The 5,379-nt window shown below is 34.1% G+C and overlaps 1 long non-coding RNA gene, 1 other non-coding gene and 3 pseudogenes across 2 annotated transcripts; all 5 read right to left on the reverse strand.

The window, feature by feature from the left end:
* Window positions 1-2,044: 2,044 nt before the first annotated feature.
* On the reverse strand, window positions 2,045-2,987 carry LOC149685928 (uncharacterized). Its single transcript, XR_016384105.1, has 3 exons — window positions 2,883-2,987; window positions 2,417-2,808; window positions 2,045-2,308 (listed from the first exon to the last, which is right to left on the reverse strand). It is a non-coding gene; the product is annotated as an uncharacterized LOC149685928 (long non-coding RNA).
* An 860-nt stretch (window positions 2,988-3,847) lies between these two features.
* LOC149685929 (5S ribosomal RNA) lies at window positions 3,848-3,966 on the reverse strand (annotated as a pseudogene).
* A 139-nt stretch (window positions 3,967-4,105) lies between these two features.
* On the reverse strand, window positions 4,106-4,223 carry LOC149685930 (5S ribosomal RNA; annotated as a pseudogene).
* A 137-nt stretch (window positions 4,224-4,360) lies between these two features.
* LOC149685931 (5S ribosomal RNA) lies at window positions 4,361-4,479 on the reverse strand (annotated as a pseudogene).
* A 139-nt stretch (window positions 4,480-4,618) lies between these two features.
* Window positions 4,619-4,737, reverse strand: LOC149685932 (5S ribosomal RNA). The gene has a single exon (XR_016384128.1). It is a non-coding gene; the product is annotated as a 5S ribosomal RNA (ribosomal RNA).
* Between the last annotated feature and the right edge of the window lie 642 nt (window positions 4,738-5,379).

Here is a 5,379-nt window from a genome sequence, read left to right on the forward strand (position 1 = left end):
TATACCCGTTTCAGACGAAGTGTAAAAACCTGGTTTACCTGATATAATAAACCGAAGTTTGTTTCATAAACTGTGTGCCAAACCTAAACTAAAAACAGTTTATGAAATAAACTTTAGATTATTAAGCCAGGTTTTAATGCCCTCTTCAGACGAGGACTAACCAACCAAAGTTTGTTTCATAAATTGTGGTTAGTGAGAAATTACATTGAATCTTCGTGTGAGACGATATCCACGGTTTATGAAACAAACTTTGGTTTGTTATAACATTAATACCCCGATCAAACGAGGTTTAAAAACGTGGTATGCTAAACAAAAGCTTTTTTTTCAAAAATTGACGTTAGCGCCAAATTACATTGAAATTTTTCGTGTCAAACACTAAGCACAGTTTATGAAAATACCTTTGGTTGGCAACACAAGGTTTTTACACTTCATCCGACGAGGGCATGTCGCGGCATGATTCATGCTCTCTTCAGATAGCTGCAATCGCGCAGTTGAAACGGACAAAGTAAGCAGCGGTTATTAGCCAATGCTTAATATCTACTATATGGTTTAGAAAACGTTTTAAAAAATTTAAACTATTTATTGTAAGATATAAACTATGTGTCGCGTAGAGAGTGTAAAATAAGATATTCTCTGCATAAAATTATATAATTTTTTACTAAATTTTGAATTTAAAATCGGAAGGAAATAAAATTAGAAGCTCCGTATTAAAATCACTTACTTGTTTTTTCGCGTCCTAAAAGAGAAATGACTGCGTCACTGCGTTCAGCAATCATCAGTTCACGAATGCACCGGTTTACTACGGCATCATTATTCTCTTTATGGTACGGCCGACCTGTCATTTAACCACTTTTGTTGGTAGGTTTAGTTGAACGTAGTGAAATAAACCGCGAAACACCGTTAGATGCTGAAGATATTGTTTATTCACTAATGAAAGTTTGAGTTTGGTGTTTAAAGCAACATTTAAGGGTAAAAAATAGGCAACCGATATATTTTTATTGCTTTTCTTGAATTAGAAATTAAAAAAAAAAGCACTTAATGGTTTTTAAAGTGACGGTATAACAACTTTGTCCGGTTTCAAGCGACTTCTTACGGGAAAAGTGAAAAACATATATCTTTCATAGAAGAAACAAAAAAGAGATTTCTGCCAATTTTTGAAGTCAATTTTACCGAGGAAAGAATACAAAAACCCCTACTGCATTGTCACAATCCCAGGTCATAGAGGAAATGAAAAGTTTGTAATAAATACAATAACAAAATAATCTGAAACACTAGAGGTAATCAACGGAACGAATGATGGTCTAAATAGTTCCTTGACTTTCATTCATTTCAGGGTAAAAAAGATAAGTTGAGCAGTGAGCGTAAATAATCTCGAAAATTTGCTAATATGTAATCATTTTTAATTTGGAATTGTTACAGGGTTCGCACGGAACCTGGAAAACTCGGATAAGTGAGTGATATGGAAAATAGGGGAAAAAGTCCCAAACAATATAATAATTTATAACCCTTTTCAAAAAATATTGATATTTATCTTTATTTAGTTCCAATATAATAATACACCTTTCCCAAAGTTAATTTTACCCTAACTATACTTCATAAAGTTTATTTTAACAGTTTATCTAGTGTTGATTTACTTTATAATACGAGTTGCAATAAAATATAAAATTTAATTTTATCCTGGTACGAGATTTGGAAATGTTTTAGTGGGTGTTTAAATTTCATAACAATATTTCCGTCATTGTTGTCAAGGGTCACCAAAAAACTATTATTTTGGATTAATTTCACGTTAATTATAGTTATTAAGCTCTCTTACTAGAGTTAATTTAGTTTATTACATAAGTTGAACAATAAATTCTCCTTAAATGCAAACCTTAGTAGAGCGTTTGATCCGAGCGGAACATTCATTACCACAAACTTTTAAATTTTGGCCCTTTTCAATATTGGGAAAAAATGCTTTCTAGTGATAATTTAAATAATTGTAAGTATTAAATAGGAGAATGGAGTCTTTTATCTTTATTTACTTCCCAAACAATATATTAAAACCTTTTTCAGAAAATATTGATGTTTACATTTATTTAGTTCCGATATAATATTACACCTTTTGCAAAGTAAATTTTACCGTAACTATACTTCGTAAAGTTTAATTTAACGGTTTATCTAGTGTTGATTTACTTTATAATACGAGTTGCAATAAAATATTAAATTTACTTGTATCCTGGTATGAGATTTGGACATGTTTTAGCGGGTGTTTGAATTTCATAACGATTTTTCCGTCATTGACTCATTGTTGTCAAGGGTCACCAAAAAACTATTATTTTGGATTAATTTCACGTTAATTATAGGCATTAAGCTCTCTTACTAGAGTTAATTTAGTTTATTACATAAGTTGAACAAGAAATTCTACTTAAATGCAAACCTTAGTAGAGCGTTGGATCCGAGCGGAACATTCATTACCACAAACCTTTAAATTTTGCGCCTTTTCAATATTGGGAAAAATGCTTTCTAATGATAATTTAAATAATTGTAATTATTAAATAGGAGAATGGAGTCTGGGTGAAAGATAAGTGTAGTTTCAACTTTAATCTGTCAGTTTAATTTAAACCAATACCAATATATTGGTTTAGCCAAATATCTGTACCGATGGGCCAATACCAGTTTAAACCAATTCCAATATATCAGTTTAGTCAAGTATAGGTATCGACCCATCTCTATTCCATGGGTAGGCTTTACTTTTCATTACTCGCAAACACATAGCAACACTATCCTGAATACCATTATAAAACAGTTATTGCAACGGCTGCGGAGCTTCTTAAATTTTTAAATACTTTTAAAATAGATTAAAGATAAGTTCTTCAAGTAGCTTTTCTTTTTCTAAAACATACCTTCGCTTCGCTATCCTAAAGATCAACAAGTATCACTATTTTTAACATTAACCTAAACTGTGAACCTTCAGTTGAAGAAATGAGAGCGTAAGGCAAACTATACACTGGAGGCTCTGGAGCTGGGGGTTCCCGCCGTCTCCCGAGAGTCGAGAAAAACTACGTACGAAATCTAAGCCTTGGTCTTCCAAAAACCAATATTAATAATATAATGAAATCAATTACCTTTAGTTTTATAACTGGATTGCTTTTTTCAACAAAATTTCGACCTAATAGCAAAGTGTTTCTTAGCAAGGGTGTAAAAGAAAATTTATGAAATGAAATAAACATTTTAAGGCGCTAAAATACTAAACAAGCGTCGACTGTTCAAAAACAAGTTCAACCATGGAGGCTGTATCTTCATAAGATAAGGGCTCCATGGTTCAACTTCCACAGAATGAACCAAACTGAAAACGTCAACCTAACTTGTTATCAGGCACAAAGCTAGGCCCTCCCTTGTTCTCAATCTGTTTGAAAATTGAAGAAATGGGTATTAGCGCGCTAACAGGTTAACCTGACGTTTAACTCAAGAGCCGTACTTCCGTAATTAAGTAAAATTAACATACTGAGACTTAATTGTTTCTGATTAGACTAGCCGATCGCACACCCTGAATACTTAATTGTTAAATTAAGAGTATTCCGAAGAGTAACTTCGCTCTAGTTTTTCAGTTAGAGGTGGTTAAATATCACGAAAAACCCCATGTTAATCTCCATAGGAAAATTGGTAAAAGCATGTGAATTTTGCTTTAACGTTACAAAAGAGTATCAAGTCATATCTACAAGGGCCTACCGGCCCTGTAGAATTTTTCTTATTTAAAACCAATGAGACAAATTACCCTTCTCCATGTTTTTTTAAAAAATAACAAAAAGAAACTCTGTTAGCTTTTCTCATATCTGGTGGATTTGAAAAAAGGAAACTAAAGTGTAAAAGCCGACGGCACGCAGTGTTCCTAAGTGGTCTCCCTCCCAAGTACTGACCGCGCTCGACGCTGCTTAACTTCGGTGATCGGACGAGAACCGGTGTTTTTAGCGTGATATGGCCGTTGCCGAGAACACTAGTTAATTATTCGAATTTAAAACCAATTAAACAAATTACCCTTCTCCACGTTTTGAAAAAATAACAATTAGAAACTTTGTTACCTTTTCTCATATCTGGTAGATTTTAAAAAAGGAAACTAAAGTGTAAAAGCCAACGGCACGCAGTGTTCCTAAGTGGTCTCCCTCCCCAATATGACTGCGCTCGACGCTGCTTAACTTCGGTGATCGGACGAGAACCGGTGTTTTCAGCGTGAAATGGCCGTTACCGAGAACACTAGTTAACTATTCGAATTTAAAACTAACTAGACAAATTACCCTTCTGCATGTTTTAAAAAATAACAAAAAGAAACTCTGTTTGCTTTTCTCATATCTGGTGGATTTAAAAAAGGAAACTAAAGTGTAAAAGCCAACGGCACGCGGTGTTCCTAAGTGGTCTCCCTCCGCAGTACTGACTGCGCTCGACACTGCTTAACTTCGGTGATCGGACGAGAATCGGTGTTTTCAGCGTGAAATGGCCGTTGCCGAAAACACTAGTTAATTATTCGAATTTAAAACTAATTAGATAAATAACCCTTCTGCATGTTTTTAAAAAATAACAAACAGAAACTCTGTTTGCTTTTCTCATATCCGGTGGATTTAAAAAAAGGAAATTAATGGGCAAAAGCCAACGGCACGCAGTGTTCCTAAGTGGTCTCCCTTCCAAGTACTGACTGCGCTCGACGCTGCTTAACTTCGGTGATCGTACGAGAACCGGTGTTTTCAGCGTGATATGGCCGTTGCCGAGAAAACTAGTTAATTATTCGAATTTAAACCTAATTAGACAAATTACCCTTCTCCATGTTTATTAAAAAATAACAAAGAGAAACTCTGTTTGCTTTTCTCTTATCTAGTGGATTTAAAACAAGTTGGGAAAAACAAAATTTTACCTCTCCGAGTGGAGATGACTATCACTACCCCTTAAACAACCTAAATATATGCATCTATCGCTTTTTTTTAATTCTTTGCAAGTGCAGGAATTGAATTTTAAAATAGTCAATTGTTCAAGCCTTTTCAATATCTCTCACTTGCTTTGGAAACTCTTTTCTCTCGCTATACCTCAACCGTATTCTTAGTCTACCAGTATGATTTGTAACAGTTGCCCATATCAAAGCTGAATCATACCTCGCCACACAAAAAGCAAATGTCCCCAAAACATGGAAGCCACAACCCAATCACACATAAGCTAGGCTCCTAAGGAAAGTCTCTTCAAAATTGTAAAATCTTCTTCTGATCTTGGTTTTCTTATATTTCTTGTGAAACCATGAGCATATCAAACCACATAATATAGGGACGATGTCATATATTTCAACGTTCACTTTATTTACTTTTCATTTAATTCAAGACCATAACATTCTGAAAGTACATTAGGCTCAGAAGACGGTAT

Source organism: Phalangium opilio, unplaced genomic scaffold (genome assembly GCF_054372755.1).
Source record: "Phalangium opilio isolate 3A_F unplaced genomic scaffold, DU_Popi_V2 ptg000032l_1, whole genome shotgun sequence".
Taxonomy (NCBI): Eukaryota; Metazoa; Arthropoda; class Arachnida; order Opiliones; family Phalangiidae; genus Phalangium; species Phalangium opilio.